Genomic DNA, 16261 nt, shown 5'->3' with positions numbered 1-16261 from the left:
AGTATGGGATAGCAAAAAAAAAAAAAAAAAATAAATTTATATATATATATATATATATATATATATATATATGTAGGTTAGTGCTTTTTGGTTAGTGCTTGGTGGTTTACAGAGTTGTTTTTTTTTTTTTTTTGATAATCTTATAAGGTAGATTGGACACATGTTATCATTTTATTCATGAGGATATTAAGGTCATCTGAAGGTAGAATAACTAGAAGGTGGCCAAGTTGAAACTAGAACCTTGATTTTCAACACCAGTAAAATAATTTTTTCCATTTCATCTGATTGCTGTCTTCCTAAGTTTCATTTAGTTTAAGATAGTCTCCATTGCTCAAAGGAGGTGCCAATGTCTAGTGTCTAGCTCATGTGAGATATTCAGTGAGTATTATTGGATGAATTCTTTCTCTTTCCAAAATGTACTTTAAAGGGGCATAAAAAAAAAAAAAACCCATATAGCTCAGAAAGAGCAACTTAATTGTAGAAGACACTGTGCAAATAGAGGCATGAATACTCTGAAGAAAATTAGGGAGGTGGTTCATCACTTACCATGTACCAGTGCTTGTGCTAGGTGCTGAGAATACAACAGTAAATAAAACCTGGGCTTTGTCTCAGGTATAAACAGATCAGGAGGAACCGGCACAACTAAACCCAAAGAGAAGGCCTTGCTCTAGTATATTTCGGTTTATTTTATTTTCATTTAGATCCTTAGTGTGCCTAAAAATAGTACCTAGATATTTTTAGATTAATGTTTTAGTTTCTTTTAAGTACTTTTTATCTTATCAGAAAATCTGTTTCCATTTAAGCATGTGATTGTCTTAGTTTTTTTTTCCTTTTGAAAAAAATACTTTGCATTTATTGTACTTAAAATGTGTATGATACACTTAAACGTCATTATCTCATTTAATGCTTGTAACCAACCCAACGTTAGGTATTTATTTAAATTAATTTATTATTACTTTTATGACTTAGGTTTTCTTTTTTTTTTTTTTTTAATTTTTTTTTTAACTTTTATTTATTTTTGAGACAGAGAGAGACAGAGCATGAACGGGGGAGGGTCAGAGAGAGGGAGACACAGATTCTGAAACAGGCTCCAGGCTCTGAGCTGTCAGCACAGAGCCCGACGCGGGGCTCAAACTCACGGACCGCGAGATCATGACCTGAGCGGAAGTCGGTCGCTTAACCCACTGAGCCACCCAGGCGCCCCATGACTTAGGTTTTCAAAGGACAACAGCTTAAGATCTGTGTTCCCAGGGATAAGCTTTGTTTTGCAGAAACTCACTCATTGAGCAGGGTTTACAAATACATTCTCTCTCTAATAAAAGTATGTGTGTGAAAACTTTTTTTTTTTCTTTCTTCCTTTCTTTTCCTTCTTATCTTCCTTCCTTTTTACTTAGCTCCCCTTGTAGCTAGCGGTAACATTCCATTCCCCCATAACCCATGTTATCGGGACTATGTGTCTTTTTTATTGTTCTCCATATTCTCAGTGTTATAAACACATTCACACAAGGTTTTTTGATCACTGATTATAAAAATTGGATTATATTTTAGAGACTATTATCAACTTTATTTTTGGTTTAGTACTTTCAAAGGGAAATACTCCCACTCAACCGCTATAGCTCTACTCCATTTACAAAACAAAAACAACTGTTGCATGATACTCTAAAGTATGGTTATTTCATAGTCTAGTTAACCATTAATTTACTGATGGGCAATACTTTGTTTCTACCTTTTTCCACTAAAAGCAATATTGTAATACATATCTTTATAGCTATACTCTGACCAATGTGATAGATTCCCAGGATGCAGTTATGTTCTGCTTCAAAATGTTGCCACATTGCTTTGAAGAAAAAGGCTGTAACAGTTCATGTTTTTACCAGTAATGTGGGCAAAACCCTTTCCTTGAAAGTCCATCAGCAATGGACTTTTCCAGTCTGATAGTTTTGTAGTAGTATCTCATTGTTACTTTAAATTAGTATTTCCTGACTGTTGGTGACCTTGAAGATCTCTTCCTATTTGTAGCTACATTGGAATTGTTTTCTAAGAATGGCCCTTTCATACTTTTTGCTCATTTTTCTACTTGGTTGTTGTCCTGTGGGAGTTTATATATTATAGCTAGTAACCATTGGTCTGGTACCTGCATTGCAAATATTTTTTTTCAAAAACTGATCTTTTGGGGCACTTGGGTGGCTCAGTCGGTTAAGTGTTCTGTTCTTGCTCTCAATTCATGTCTTGATCTCAGGTTCCTGAGTTCAAGCCCTACATTGTGCTTCACTCTGGGTGTAGAGTCTACTTCAAAACAAAACAAACTGATCTTTTCTGTTTAAGAAGTATCTTTTGATGTGTAACATTTTTAAATTTTATGTAATCATTCTGTCTGGTTAACTTTTTTTTTTTTTTTTGAGAGAGAGAGAGGAAGAGGGAGAGACAGAGCATGAGCTGGGGAGGGGCAGAGAGAGAGGGAGACACAGAATCCAAAGCAGGCTTTAGCCTTTGAGCTGTCAGCACAGAGCCCCATGCAGGACTTGAAACCAAGAACTGTGAGATCATGACCTAAGCTGAAGTCTGATGCTTAACCGACTGAGCCACCCAGGTGCCCCTGGTTAACTTTTTTTTTTTTTCAGTGTTTTCTCCATTGGTAAAACAGATGTGTAACCTACACTTAGATTGTATTTTTCTTTCCACTTTGATCTTATCTTTGGTAAATTTGGAATTTGTAGTTATATGTGCTATAGGAGAGGGATCCACTTTTATTTACTTTCAGATACATAACTGGTATGAGCACCATTTTTAAAGTAATGTGTCCTTTTACAAGTAAATACAAATTCCCTAATTGTATTATCTTATGTTCTAATATATCCTATAATACCAGATTTTTTTCCTTTTAAAATAGTAAAGTGCAAATCTGAGGAATATTTCATCCATTGTTCCAACTTCCCTGGGCAAAAGATACACAAAAACTTTGTTGTGAATCTAATTAGAATTGCATTAAGTTATATATACTCTGGGAACAATTAACATTTTATTTATTTATTTTTATTTTATTTATTTTGTATTAAGAATACTTTTATTTTTATTTTTTTCAATATATGATATTTATTGTCAAATTGGTTTCCATAACATTTTAATACTTTTAGTGCAGAGTATCATCCCAATTCAAGAACATGGATGTCCTTCTGTTTATATCATTTTTTATGTTTCAAAAAGATTTTAGTATTTTATTTGTAATAGTTGTTTCCTGTTTACTTGAATTTAGTTATAAGTAGTTTTATAGGCTTTTGGCTATTTTGTATTTATTGAGATGATATATGATTTTCTGTTTTAGTCTGTTAATTTAGTGAGTTAATTGTGTTTGATTTGTGTGTGTGTTGCTTGATTTTAAATGTTGTGTCAGCCTTTCATTCCTTGTATAAGTCTTACTTGTTCTTGATGTGTCATCTAATTATATACGGTTGTATTTGATTTTCTTATATTTTGTTAAGAAAAAAAATATATAAGTTCATGGGACGTGGTGGTCAGTACTATTTATTCTTTTTAGTGTCTCTATCTGATTTTGCTTTCAGGGTTATTCCTCACCTCCTAAAATAACTTGGGAAGTGTTTTATCATCTTCTGGGGCTTTTTTTTTTTTTTTTTTCTTTTTTCTTTTTTGGAATACTTTGTGTGGAATTATTTCTTCCTTAGATGTGTGGAAGAATTCACAAGAGGCTCCATCTGGGTTTAGAGGGTTTTTTGTTTTGTTTTTTGTTTTTTTCTTTCCTTTGTAGGAGGGTTTTAAACTATAAATTCAATTTATTTAGCACAGAGCTATTCAGATTATATATTCATTTGTGAATGAAACTTCTTAGTTCGTGTTTTGAAGGAATTTGGCTTTTTCATCTGAGTTACAGAATTTATTGGCATAAAGTTGTTTATATTGTCCTATTCTTTTAATGTTTTTAGGATCTACACTGACTACTTGTTATACCTGATGTTGGTGACTTGTGATTTTTCTCTTTTTGTCTTGATCAGTCTGGCCAGAGGTGTATTAATTTTTTTGATGTTCTGAAAGGGCCAGCTTTTGGTTTCATTATTTTTTTCTCCAACTTTTACTTTTTCTAATTCTTTATTATTTCCTTTCTTATGCTTGTCATGGGTTTAATTTGTTATGTTTTTAGTTTTTTAAGATGGAAGCTTGAGACCTTTCTTCTTATATAAGGATATGATGTTATAAATTTTACTTTGAGCACTGCTCTTTTAAAGTTTAATTCAGTTCAAATACTTTCTAATTTCCATTGTGATTTCTTCTTTGACTTTGGATTGTTTAGAATTGTGTTTTTTAATATTCAGATACTTGGTGATCTCACAGACATCTTTCTGCTATTGGTTTCTAGTTTAATTCCATGGTTTTCAGAGTCTGTATGATTTTGATTCTTTAAAAGTTTTCTGAGATTCGTTTTATCACTCAGTATATGGTCTGTATCGGTAAATATTACATGTACACTTGAAAACAAGGTTTCCTGTCATTATTGGATAGAGCATTCTATGAATGTCAGGTTTATATTTTATAAATATGATTGAGCCAAGTTGGTTAATAATGTCTTCAAGTCTTTGTCAACTGATATTTTTCTCTCTTCTGTCAGTTATTGGGAAAGATGGGCTTAAGTATTTATTATTTATTTTCAATATATGAAATTTGTCAAATTGGTTTCTGGCTTAAGTATTTAAAATACAATTGTGAATTAATCCAATTCTCTTTTCAGTTTTAGTACTTTTTGCTTTATGCATTTTGAAAGCTTTGTTATTAGGTGCGTACATATTTAGTATTGTGTTTTCTTGGTGAATTGACCCCTGTAATATTACTCTTTTTCCTTTATAGACAACATATAATTATATGTTGTAATTGTACTATATGTATGTATACACACACACACGCACACACACACAATTATACGATATATCATGTAACATGTAATTGGGTGTGACTTTTTAATCCACTCTGTCTCCAACTTTTGTTTAGAATGATTTGTTAGTTTACATTAAACATTTTTATGTGATTGGGTTTCTATGTACTAATTTGCTATTCGTTTTGTATTTGTCTCACCTGTTTTTTGCTCTTATTTTTCCATTTCTAGCCTTTTTTGGGCTTGATTATTTTTTAGTAGTCAATTTTATTTCCACTAATGGCTTATTAGTTATATTTCTTTGTTTTATATTTTTAGTGGTTATTTCCGGGTTTGCAATATACATCAAATGATATAGTACCACTTCTGTATGATGTTAGAATATTACAACAGTATACTGCCATTTTTTCTCTCCTGTTGATGCTATTTTCCTAATATATTTTAACTTGCACATATAATAAATCATATATTTCTTAGGTATTTTGCTTTAAAGATTTAATTCCCTTTAATAGTGATTACAAATCAGAAAATAATTTTTTTATATTTATGGATTTTTTTTAATATTTCAAAGTTTCTTTCTTTGTTGTAAATTTCTATCTAGTATCGTATTACTTTTGCCTAAATAAAATATTTCTTGAAATGTAGGTCTGCTGACAGTGACTTTTCACAGTTTTGCTTATCTGAAAGAGTCTACTTGCCTTTGTTTCTGAAATATTTTAGCTGGGTTTGAATTTTAGTTTGACAGTTTTCTCCCCATTAGTTTCAAGATGTTGCTATATTATCCTCTAGCTTACATGGTTTCTGAAGAGATGTCCTTTGTCATTCTGGGTTTTGTTCCTCTATATGTAATGTTTCTCTTTTTCTCTGGCTGCCTTCAGGATATATATATATATATTTTTTTTTTTTAATTTTTTTTTAATCTTTATTTATTTTTGAGACAGAGAGAGAGTGTGAGTGGGGGAGGAACAGAGAGAGGGAGACACAGAATCCAAAGCAGGCTTCAGGCTCCGAGCTGTCAGCACAGAGCCCAATGCGGGGCTCAAACTCACAAACCTTGAGATCATGACCTGAGCTGAAGTCGGACGCTTAACCAACTGAGCCACCCGGGTGCCCCAGGATATATTTTTTTAATTCTGGTCTTCATTGAAACCAAATGTGCATAAGTATGTAGTCATTTGTGATCCTATTTTGGGGTTGTTTTAGCTTTTTTGATTTGTAGTTTATTGTCCCTTCTGATTTTTGATAGGTTTATTTCTGTTATCTTTTTGAGTATTTCTTCTGCCCCCTTTTCTCTCTTCTCTTTCTAGACTATTTTGACAAGTACAGTAGTCTACTTCATGTTGTCCCACAGGTCTTGGATCCTCTGTAGCGGCCACCCCCGCATTCAGTTTTCAGTCTGAATAATTTCTGTGGTCTAGCTTCACATTTACTAATTCTTCCTGTTGTGGTCAGTTTTTTGTAAACTCAGTGAAAGAATTCTTTGATAAAGCTAATTCTTTGATGAAGCTATTTCTTTAGCATTTTCATATCAGTTTTTTAAAATTTCCACCTATTTACTGAATTTCCTCATGTATGCATGCTGTTTGTCTTTATCTCTAGATTCTTTTACATTTAATCATAGCTATTTTAAAGTCTCTCCTTGATAGTTTCAACATCTCTGCCATCTTGGCATCTGATTATGTTGATAGCTTTATATCTTAACAATGTGTAACTTGCTTTGTTTTTGTGTCTTGTAACATTTGATCGGCTGTATGACATTATGTATAAAAGAACAGCAGAGACTGAAGTAAATCATTATGCTAAGAAGCGGACATATCTCATATTCTGCAAGATACTAGTGTCTGTGCAGGGGGAGGATGAATCAGTTTGGTCAGTAGATGTGCTGAGTTTTTACTTGGTCTTTGCTCTTGAAGTCTCTAGTGATGTGATAGTTCAAGTTCCTTCAGGAATTCATTGCTTTTACCTTGACACTTCTGTGAGTCCTGGAATGTCAGAATTTTTCTTCTCTGTGTTCCTGCTATACCCTCAACTTTCAGTCAGCTCTGAACTCCAGTGTCATAGGAAACCTCCTTTTGGCCTTTTTCTCTATCCCAGCAGGTAGTCTGGGTGGAGGTGCAGATGGGTGGGAGGTGGGGAGGGCGGGGGTCTCAGTTCTTTTACACCAACTTCAGCCTTAGGCAAGCCTGGTGTACCTCAGTCTGAGTTGAGACTTTGAAAGCATGCCTGTACCTTCTTTTGGTGGCCAAATTGTGTTGTGTCAATGGCAGGCTTATGTTTGTGTGTGTTTTCTGTATACCAGTATGTCTGACTTCATTTTTGAATCATTTTAGAATTCTGGGCCTGAATGAGTTTTCTGCCTTATCCCAGGAGCAGAGGAGTTTTACCTAGTGTTCAGTGCAGGGGCAAGTGTGTGTGAGTGCTCTTATCCAGCAGCTGCTTTTCTTTGAGCGTAGGGAAGGGGATAGTCAGAGAGTCTAGTCTCTCTTCCAGTGGCTTCACCTCCTTCTCTAGCTGGAGTCCATCTTTTCATGGAAGAAGCAGGAGTATTTTCTGTCCTGGCTCCTGTGGCAGATGGCTTTTGCTTCAGTTGATAGAGTCTGGGATGAGGCCAGTTTTTATCCTTGTGTCCCAGTGGTAGCGGATGTCTCCCTTTGTACCCCCTTTCAAGGCAGGGCTTTCTTAGGTCTGTTGTTACATTCTTTTGTCTTAGTACCTGGAGGAGACTTGCAAAAAGAGCAGGGTGATGACTGTGGACCGTCTGTCCTTGCATCAGCGGCTTTCTGGAATACTAATTGACCGTGCTAGCCCATACTGAGCTTTTAGGAATTTGATAAAATTTTAGTCACTTATATATACGTTTAAAAATTAGAAGAAAAAAATTTTTATTGCAATAAAAAACAACAAAAATACCATCTTAACTGTTTTTAAACCTACAGCTTAATAATGTCAATTCTATTCACATTGTGTGAAAGATCTCAACTTTTTCATCTTGCCAAACTGAAACTGTATACCCATTAAAAGCAACTCTATTTCCCACTCTCCTGAGTCCCTGACAGCCACCATTCTGCTTTCTGTTTCTTACTTGCTTTTAGGACTGTTCATTTTTTTTTTTTTTTTTTTTTTCATTATTATGGCCAAAGGCAATAGCCTGTTTCTCTGTGAAAGGGGCTTGTTACCCACTGGAACCTATTACCTGGTTGCCTTGTGACTTTAAAAGTCTTTGGCCTCAGAAGCATGATTTTATAGGATATTTATCCTAAGTATTTTCCTTCTCCAGTTTACCTTAAATGTGCTTGATTTATTTCCTTTTTTTTTTTTTGGAATGCTTGTTGAATTTTATATAGGTATTTTTAAAACTCATCTGATAAATCATCTTTCTCATTTAGTTGACTGTTATAAAGCATTTTAAAAATTTATTTATTTATTTATTTATTTTTGGGGCGAGTGCAAGTGGGGGAGAGGCAGAGAGAGGGGGACAGAGAATCTGAAGCCGGCTCTGTGCTGACAGGCTGACAGCAGTGAACCTGATGTGGGGCTCGTAGTCACAAACCGTGAGATCATGATCTGAGTCGAAGTCAGACGCCCAACCAATTGAGACACCCAGGTGCCCTTGTTATAAAGCATTTCATTAGGGGATTTATTAACATTGAACTATCTTTGCATTAGGGGATCAAACCCTGATTTTTCATAATTTATTTTTGTATAAATTTTCTTGATTCTGTTTGATAAATTAGAATGATAAATTAGAATATACACATCTGTATTCACAAGTGGGATTGGTCTATAGTATTTTCTTTGCTATTGAATCATATTTTTATACAAATATTTTGGTGGAGGGTCACCTGGGTGGCTTAGTTGGTTAAGTGTCTGACTCTTGGTTATAGCCCAGGTCATGATCTCATGGTTTGTGGGTTTGAGACCTGCGCCGGGCGCTGTGCTGACAGTGCAGAGCCTGCTTGGGATTCTCTTTCTCTCCCTCCCTCTTTTTACTTAAAAAATAAATAGGGGCGCCTGGGTGGCGCAGTCGGTTAAGCGTCCGACTTCAGCTAGGTCACGATCTCGCGGTCCGTGAGTTCGAGCCCCGCGTCGGGATCTGGGCTGATGGCTCAGAGCCTGGAGCCTGTTTCCGATTCTGTGTCTCCCTCTCTCTCTGCCCCTCCCCCGTTCATGCTCCGTCTCTCTCTGTCCCAAAAATAAATAAACGTTGAAAAAAAAAATTAAAAATAAATAAATAAATAAATAAATAAATAAATAAATAAATATGTTGGTGGATACATAAATTGAGAAACTATTCATGTCTTTCCATGAGCTACATTTAAAACTGTTCCTTATAGGCTAGTATTAGGTGCGAACCATTAGGTCATGGTTTTTACTTTTTTTTTTTTTTTTGAGTGGCATATATATATTATTTTTTTCTAATTTCTTCTGTGTACTTGTCCATTACAGTTGTCATCTTCTTTTTTGGATTAAGTTTTGGGTAAGAAATTGCTCATGTGTTGTTTTTTTTTTTTTTTTTTTTAATTGATTGATTGAGATATAACTGACATAACAGTTTTGTAGTTTTAGGTATACAACATATGATTTGCTGTATGCATATATTGCTAAATGATTAGCACAAGTTAACATCTGTCACAACACAGCTACAATTGTTTCTTTCTTGTGATGAAACTTTTAAGATTTACTGTCAGCAACTTTCAAATACAATACATTATTGATAACTGTAGTCACCATGCTGTACATTGTATGCCCAGAATTTACTTGTCTTATAACTGCAAGTTTGTACCTTTTGACCATTTTTATCCATGCCATCCACACCCAGACCCTGGGCAACCACCACTTTGTTTTCCATATCCATGATGTTCATGTCCGTCTCTACTCATTTGCTTCATAAGCTTTCAAATTTGTTGCCTTAGGATAGCATTTACTATTCCCTACTATGTAATTACATTTCTATCGTATAGCTTATGTAACTTTTTAAACTCCTAATATTGTCTTTTTTTAACTGTTTTTTTAAAAATGTTCCATAAGTTTCTTTGCTATTTTATTATGCTTTAAAAAAAAAGCTTTTGAATTTTGCTTCATTTCTACTGCTTTTATTTTCTCTCATGACTTTTAGCTCATATTTTCTTAATTATTTGTCCTTTTTTTTTTTTTTTTAAACTTAGTTCTTTAAAAGGTAAATCTTGGGGCGCCTGGGTGGCTCAGTCGGTTAAGCGTCCGACTTGAGCTCCGGTCACGATCTCACGGTCCGTGAGTTCGAGCCCCGCGTCGGGCTCTGTGCTGACAACTCAGAGCCTGGAGCCTGCTTCCGATTCTGTGTCTCCCTCTCTCTCTGCCCCTCCCCCGTTCATGCTCTGTCTCTCTCTGTCTCAAAAATAAATAAATGTTAATTAAAAAAAAATAAAAAATTAAAAAAAATGAAAGGTAAATCTCCTTTTAACTATGAAGGCATTCAAGTTAGAAATACTGTTCTGACTAAACATCCTTTGCTATATTCTATGCTTTTTTTTTTTTTTTTTGGAAGAATTATTCTTCCAAATATTTATTTGGAATAATTCCAAACAATTATTCATTGTTCCTAATTTTTGTGATTTTTGTTGTAATTTTATTATAATTTAACTTATCATTTATAATTGATTTCTTCTTTGAATCAAGGATTTCTAGGACTATGTTTTAAAATTTCTGAGTATTAACTATTTTTAGGTCTTCATCTTGTATTTATATTTAAATTTTGGTTTATATTCAAAGACTTTGTTAAATAGTCTCGTTTTAAAATAACTATATTTTTCTTTGTATCTATATGATTTGTTTTTAGAAATGTTTTATAGAGATTTGAATAAAAGTATTTTCTCAACTGAGGAATGTGATAACCCATTTTTCACCTGTTAATTTGAGTTTAACAGGTTGAAGTGAGTTGATTTGTTTTAGGTTATTTTAAGTTATAACATTTTTTTTCAGTTAAATTGGATTAATTCAAAAGGTGGTGTATTAAGTTCTACATTCTGATCATGTTTTTGTATCTTCATAGGATTTTTAAAATTTATTTTTTATTATTTTAAATTATAAAATATAAGCAACATAAAATTTACCATCTCACCCATTCTTAGCGTACAATTAAGTAGTGTTAAGTATATTCACATTGTTGTGCTGTGCATCTCCAGAACTTACTCATCTGGCAAAACTGAAACTATATACTAATTACACTACTCCCACTACCTGCCCCCCCACCTCCCTGGCAACCACCATGCTCCTTTCTGTTTCTAGGAGTTTGACTATTTTAGATACCTCTTATAAGTAGAATCCTATGTTGTCTTTTTGTGACTGGCTTATTTTAGTTAGCATAATGTCTTCACAGTTTATTTCTGTGCGAGCGTTTGTCCAGGTGTCCTTTTTTAAGGCTGTATAATGTTAAGTTGTATTTATACCACATGAACATGTGTGTACAAATGTCTTTTGAGTCTCTGCTTTAAATTCTTTTGGACACATAACCAGAAGGGGAATTGCTGTATATTGTAATTCTGTGTTTAATTTTTTAGGAATTGCTATACTGTTTGCCGCAGCACCTGCACCATTTTGCGTTTCCATCAGCAGGGCACAGGGGTTCCGATTTCTCTACATTCTAGCTAATACTTGCTATTTTCTGGAATTATTTTTTTTCTTTTGATAATAGCCATTCTGATGGGTGTGAAGTGACGTCTCATTGTGATTTTGGTTTGCATTTCCCTGATGATTAGTGATGGTGAGCATCCTTTCATTTGCTTATTGGCCATTTGTATATTTTCTTTAGAGACATGTCTGTTCATTTACTTTGCCCATTTTTAGTTTTGATTTTATTGTTGACTTTTAGAAGTTCTTTGTATATTCTGGATATTAACCCCTTATCAGATACGTGATTTGTAAATAGTTTTCTCCCATTCTGTGGGTTGCCTCTTCACTCTGTTGAGAGTGTCCTTTGAGGCACAAAAGCTGTTAATTTTGTTTTCGTCCTATCTATCTGTTTTTTCTTTTGTTGCCCATACTGTTGGTATCATGTCCAAGATCTCCTTGCCAAATCCATTGTCATGAAGCTTTTTACTTATGTTTTGTTTTGAAAGTTTTGTTGTTTTATGTCTTCATTAAATTTTTTATAGCTTTGCTTGTATGTTTATTTGTGTATTGTTTGGTACATATAACTCCATGACATTTCTTAAAATTATTATTCTTTTTATTGAATGCCTTTAAAATGAAACTTATCCTATATTGATGTTCATATTGCCATTCCTGTTTTCTTTTTGAGGAAGAGTTTAACTATATTGGATTTTACTCTACCAATCTATTTATTCTGTCATTAGCTTTTCCTTTTGAATTTGTTTTGTCTTATAAAGTAGTGTTGTTGTTGTTTTTTTTCAGTATCTAGGTTTTTTTTTTAACTCATTTTCTCTGCTTTTTAATAGTTACATGTAACATAACAACCATATACTTTTTCTCAGTTATGATTTTTTAGCTATTTTTCCTTCATAATTCCTTTTGTGAATTTAATCAAGGTGGATATTTATTTTCTTTTATTTCCTACATGACTCCTATCAATTTTGGAGGATGCTCTGTGCTTTACCATTTGACTAATCGTCAATAGTCCTTCCCCAGCTTCATGTTTATAGCCACTGTTAGCTCATATAGTGCTTTGTGTGAGAAGGAAAATGCATCATTTCCTTAAGACTACACTGATTGACAAAAAATTGTTGTAGTATACTGCCATCCAGAACATTTTGCTAACAGATACACAAATCTCTGAGGTCTACAATGTGAAGGACTCCCTCTAAGATGTGATGCCCTTGGCTGGATATAACTTGCTGTGATAAGAGTAGGGAAAATAGATTTTTTACTACGTTTTATAGCAAAGTGACTGCCATTTTTCTTACTTTTTCTCTTTTGTGAGTTTTCATTATCTTGGTCCCCTGGTATGGTGAGGTATACTAGGGATGCTTTATTCTAAGAATATGAGCCTATGGATATTGTACTGCTGACATTATTTCATAATTCTCTAGAGATTTCTGTGTTAATAGACGTTCATTGGTTTCTTCAGTTAATAATAATAAGCCTTGGGGTGCCTGGGTGGCTCAGTCGGTTGAACGTTTGACTCTAGATTTTGGCTCAGGTCACGAGTCCAGGACTGTAGGATCGAGCCCCATGTTGGGCTTGGCAGTGAGCATGGAGCCTGTTTAAAATTTTCTCTCTCTCCCTCTACCCCTCTCCCCTGCTTATACTGTCTCTCTCTCTCTCTCTCTCTCTTCAAAACAAAACAAACCTTGGGCAGAAAAATTATTTCAGTCCTAATTACAGCTTATAGATGTTTTGAACTTGTTATCTTAGTTTTTTTTTTTTTTTTTTTTAATTTTTTTTTTTTTTCAACGTTTATTTATTTTTGGGACAGAGAGAGACAGAGCATGAACGGGGGAGGGGCAGAGAGAGAGGGAGACACAGAATCGGAAACAGGCTCCAGGCTCTGAGCCATCAGCCCAGAGCCTGACGCTGTGCTCGAACTCACGGACCGCGAGATCGTGACCTGGCTGAAGTCGGACGCTTAACCGACTGCGCCACCCAGGCGCCCCCGTTATCTTAGTTTTTTTTAAATACATATGCTTTAGATAGCACACTTTTTTGATGTTTATTTTTAATTTTTGAGAGAGTGCACGTGAGCGTGAGTGGGGGAGGGGAGGAGAGAGAGGGAGACACAGAATCTGAAGCAGGCTCCAGGCTCTGCTGTCAGCAGAGAGCTCAATGCCAGGCTCGAACCCACAAACCACGAGATCATAACCAGAGCCAAAGTCGGATGCTTAACCGACTGAGCCATCCAGGCACCCCTTGTTGTCTTAGTTTTTAACCCTAATTTGAAAAGCACAGCAATCTTTGATCTCCATATTGTTAAAATATTTTCTGAAAAGTCTTACTATAAAATCATAAACTGTGTGCTCAGAACACTCACAGTCATGGAAATCAACTAATTTTCATTGAGTGTTTATAATGTGCCTAAGATTGTGTTTAGATCTTGCCTTAGTTTTCTTGGGCACTGGGTAGTTTAAACAACATAAATTTATTTTCTTACAGTTCTGAAGAGATCCAAGATCAGGATCAGTTCCTGGTGAGGACTTTCTTCTAGGCTTGCAGGTGGCTACCTTCTCACTGTGTTCCTATATGAAGGGGGGGGGGGAGAGAAAAAGAGGGGAGGGAGCTTTGGTATCTCTTCTTGTAATTAAAGCCCTATCTATGACCTCACAGGCCATATTTACAAATACAGTTGTTGCCTTGGGGGTTATACTTTCAACGTAAACATTTTGGGCAGACAGACATTCAGTCTATAACAGATTCAGAGCCTAAATTCTTGAAAAATAAGGCATTAAGTCTTAAGTTTACTGTAAGAGTGAGTTCTTAATAGTTTGACTTTGTGCCACAGTAATAAAATTACACATTCATGGCCATATGTAAAGAATTTAAAGAGATCAAAACCTCATCCAGAGAGCATCTTGAAGAATTACCACGTATTCAAGAGTATTGGTTTGTGGGGAAGGATATATAACCCTGGGCTTTTCTTCCTAGAAGTGAAGAAATGGTCTCCAAAGATATGCTTTTGGGTACCATGTACAGTAATACTAAGGACTCAGCAAGAAAATGCTGTTCAAGCTTCTGGCTGTGCCTCAGTGTCTGCTTTTCAAACAGAGCATTGGCAAAAACGGGGAGGAAATAAAGATTTTCTTTTCCCATTTTGGGGGGATAGGTTTTGTCTAGTATATGTTTATTTTATTTGGATCTAAAGCAATATGAGCATGTATTTACTGAATGTGCTTGCTAGTGGATTGAACGGTGGTTGTTAAGAAGAGATACGTCCCTGTCAATCTCACCAAGATCTGAATGTTATCTTTTTTGGAAAGAGGGTCTTTGCAGATGCAATTAAGAACGTTGAGATGAGATCATCCTGGATTACCTGGGTGAGCCCTAAATCCAATGACAAGTATCCTTGTGAGGGTCAGAAGAGAAGTCAGTATGAAGACTGAGGCAGAGTTTGGAGTAGTGTGGTCACAAGCCTAGGAACACCAAGGAATGCCAGCAGCCACCAGAAAAGGTGGAAGAGGCATGGATTCTCCCTTAGGGTCTTCTGAGAAAGTGTGGCCTTGCCTTCACCTTGATTTTGGGATTCTCGCCTCCAGAGCTATGAGAGAGTGATTTCTGATTTTAGCTACCAGGTTTGTGGTAATTTGTTAGGGCAGCCATGGGACTAATCCCTACCCACTGTGAGGAATTCTTTCTGCCAAATGTGAGGGGTCCAGAATTGAGCAAGACAAGTCCTTGCTACCAGGAATGCAAACTTTTTTGAAAAGGAAACAAAAACATAATTACATATTACAATAAATTGAATACTCTAATTTTGTATAGGATGTTCTGAAAGCATTGAAGGGTACAGCTACCTTGGTTTAGAAAGTTTGGAGGACTTTTGAGGAAGAGACTTTTGATCTGGGTTTGAATGAGGAGTAAGAGTGTACCTGGACGGAGGGGCTGGAGGGAGAAATGCATATCAAAGGGTGTGCCCTGTTCCTTTAACCCCCCTGTGACATGAGCACCCCATCTGAAATGTTATTATCTTCAATTAGAGTAAAGCACATTGTCAATTTGAGGCTGCCTTATCTCATACTCTAGTAGTATGCCTCGGTGGTAAATAGAAAAGATAAAAAAAAAAAAAAATCACCCTCCATCCAGGCCCCATCGCTTATTCTTCTGGCTCAGTATGAAATCAGTGGCCTACACATGAGGCCACGGGTATAAAGAGCTGCTTACTCTGTGATGGGGCAGGGGAAAGGGTTGGTAAGCTTCTGTATAAAGGGCCAGAAAGTAAATATTTTATTTTATTTATTTTTTGAAGTAAGTATTTTAGACTGCTGTCTACATAGGGTCTCCAGGGCTGTGCATGTATATGTATATGTGTGTATATATATAAATTTTCAAAACACACATATATAAATTACAACTTTTTAAAAATATGTATGTTCTACAACATACATATTTGTTGAATATGTATGTTGAAAAACTTTTCTTGGAGAGCAGGCCTTACAGAAACAGGTCCTGCGCTCTATGTGGCCTATAGGCCGCAGTCTGCTGACCCTTGTTCTATGATATGTTAAACTAGGGCTTTCTTTTTCTTTGTAAAGGAGAGTGAAATATTTCTGCTGTAAAGAAGAGATATAAATATGAACAACTTAAAATCTGAGCCAAGGTATTAGCGATTGAAATTTACGACTTTCTAACCTTAAACAAATATTGAACAAGCTTAGAAATGGCCAGGAAATTTTCTTTAACATCTTAAGTTTTCTTTAACATCTTTGCCCCTTTAATAAATGGAACTTAAAAAGCATA

General features: G+C 35.1%; 1 protein-coding gene across 10 annotated transcripts in view; it reads left to right on the top strand.

Moving 5' to 3' along the window:
- KLF12 (Kruppel like factor 12) overlaps positions 1 to 16261 on the top strand; it is a 444745-nt gene that overhangs the window by 10898 nt on the left and 417586 nt on the right. For 4 of the 10 annotated variants that reach the window (XM_045478895.1, XM_045478884.1, XM_045478909.1 and 1 more), the window contains exon 2: positions 13964 to 14023. The exons of the other annotated variants lie outside the window; for them this stretch is intronic. The gene's annotated coding sequence lies outside the window, so the exon portion shown is untranslated. The remainder of the gene's footprint in view (positions 1 to 13963; positions 14024 to 16261) is intronic. 10 annotated transcript variants of the gene reach the window in all.

The sequence above is a fragment of the Leopardus geoffroyi genome, chromosome A1 (assembly GCF_018350155.1).
Source record: "Leopardus geoffroyi isolate Oge1 chromosome A1, O.geoffroyi_Oge1_pat1.0, whole genome shotgun sequence".
NCBI lineage: Eukaryota > Metazoa > Chordata > Mammalia > Carnivora > Felidae > Leopardus > Leopardus geoffroyi.
The sequence above is the reverse complement of the archived record's forward strand: the minus strand, read 5'-3'. Positions and strand labels throughout refer to the sequence as shown.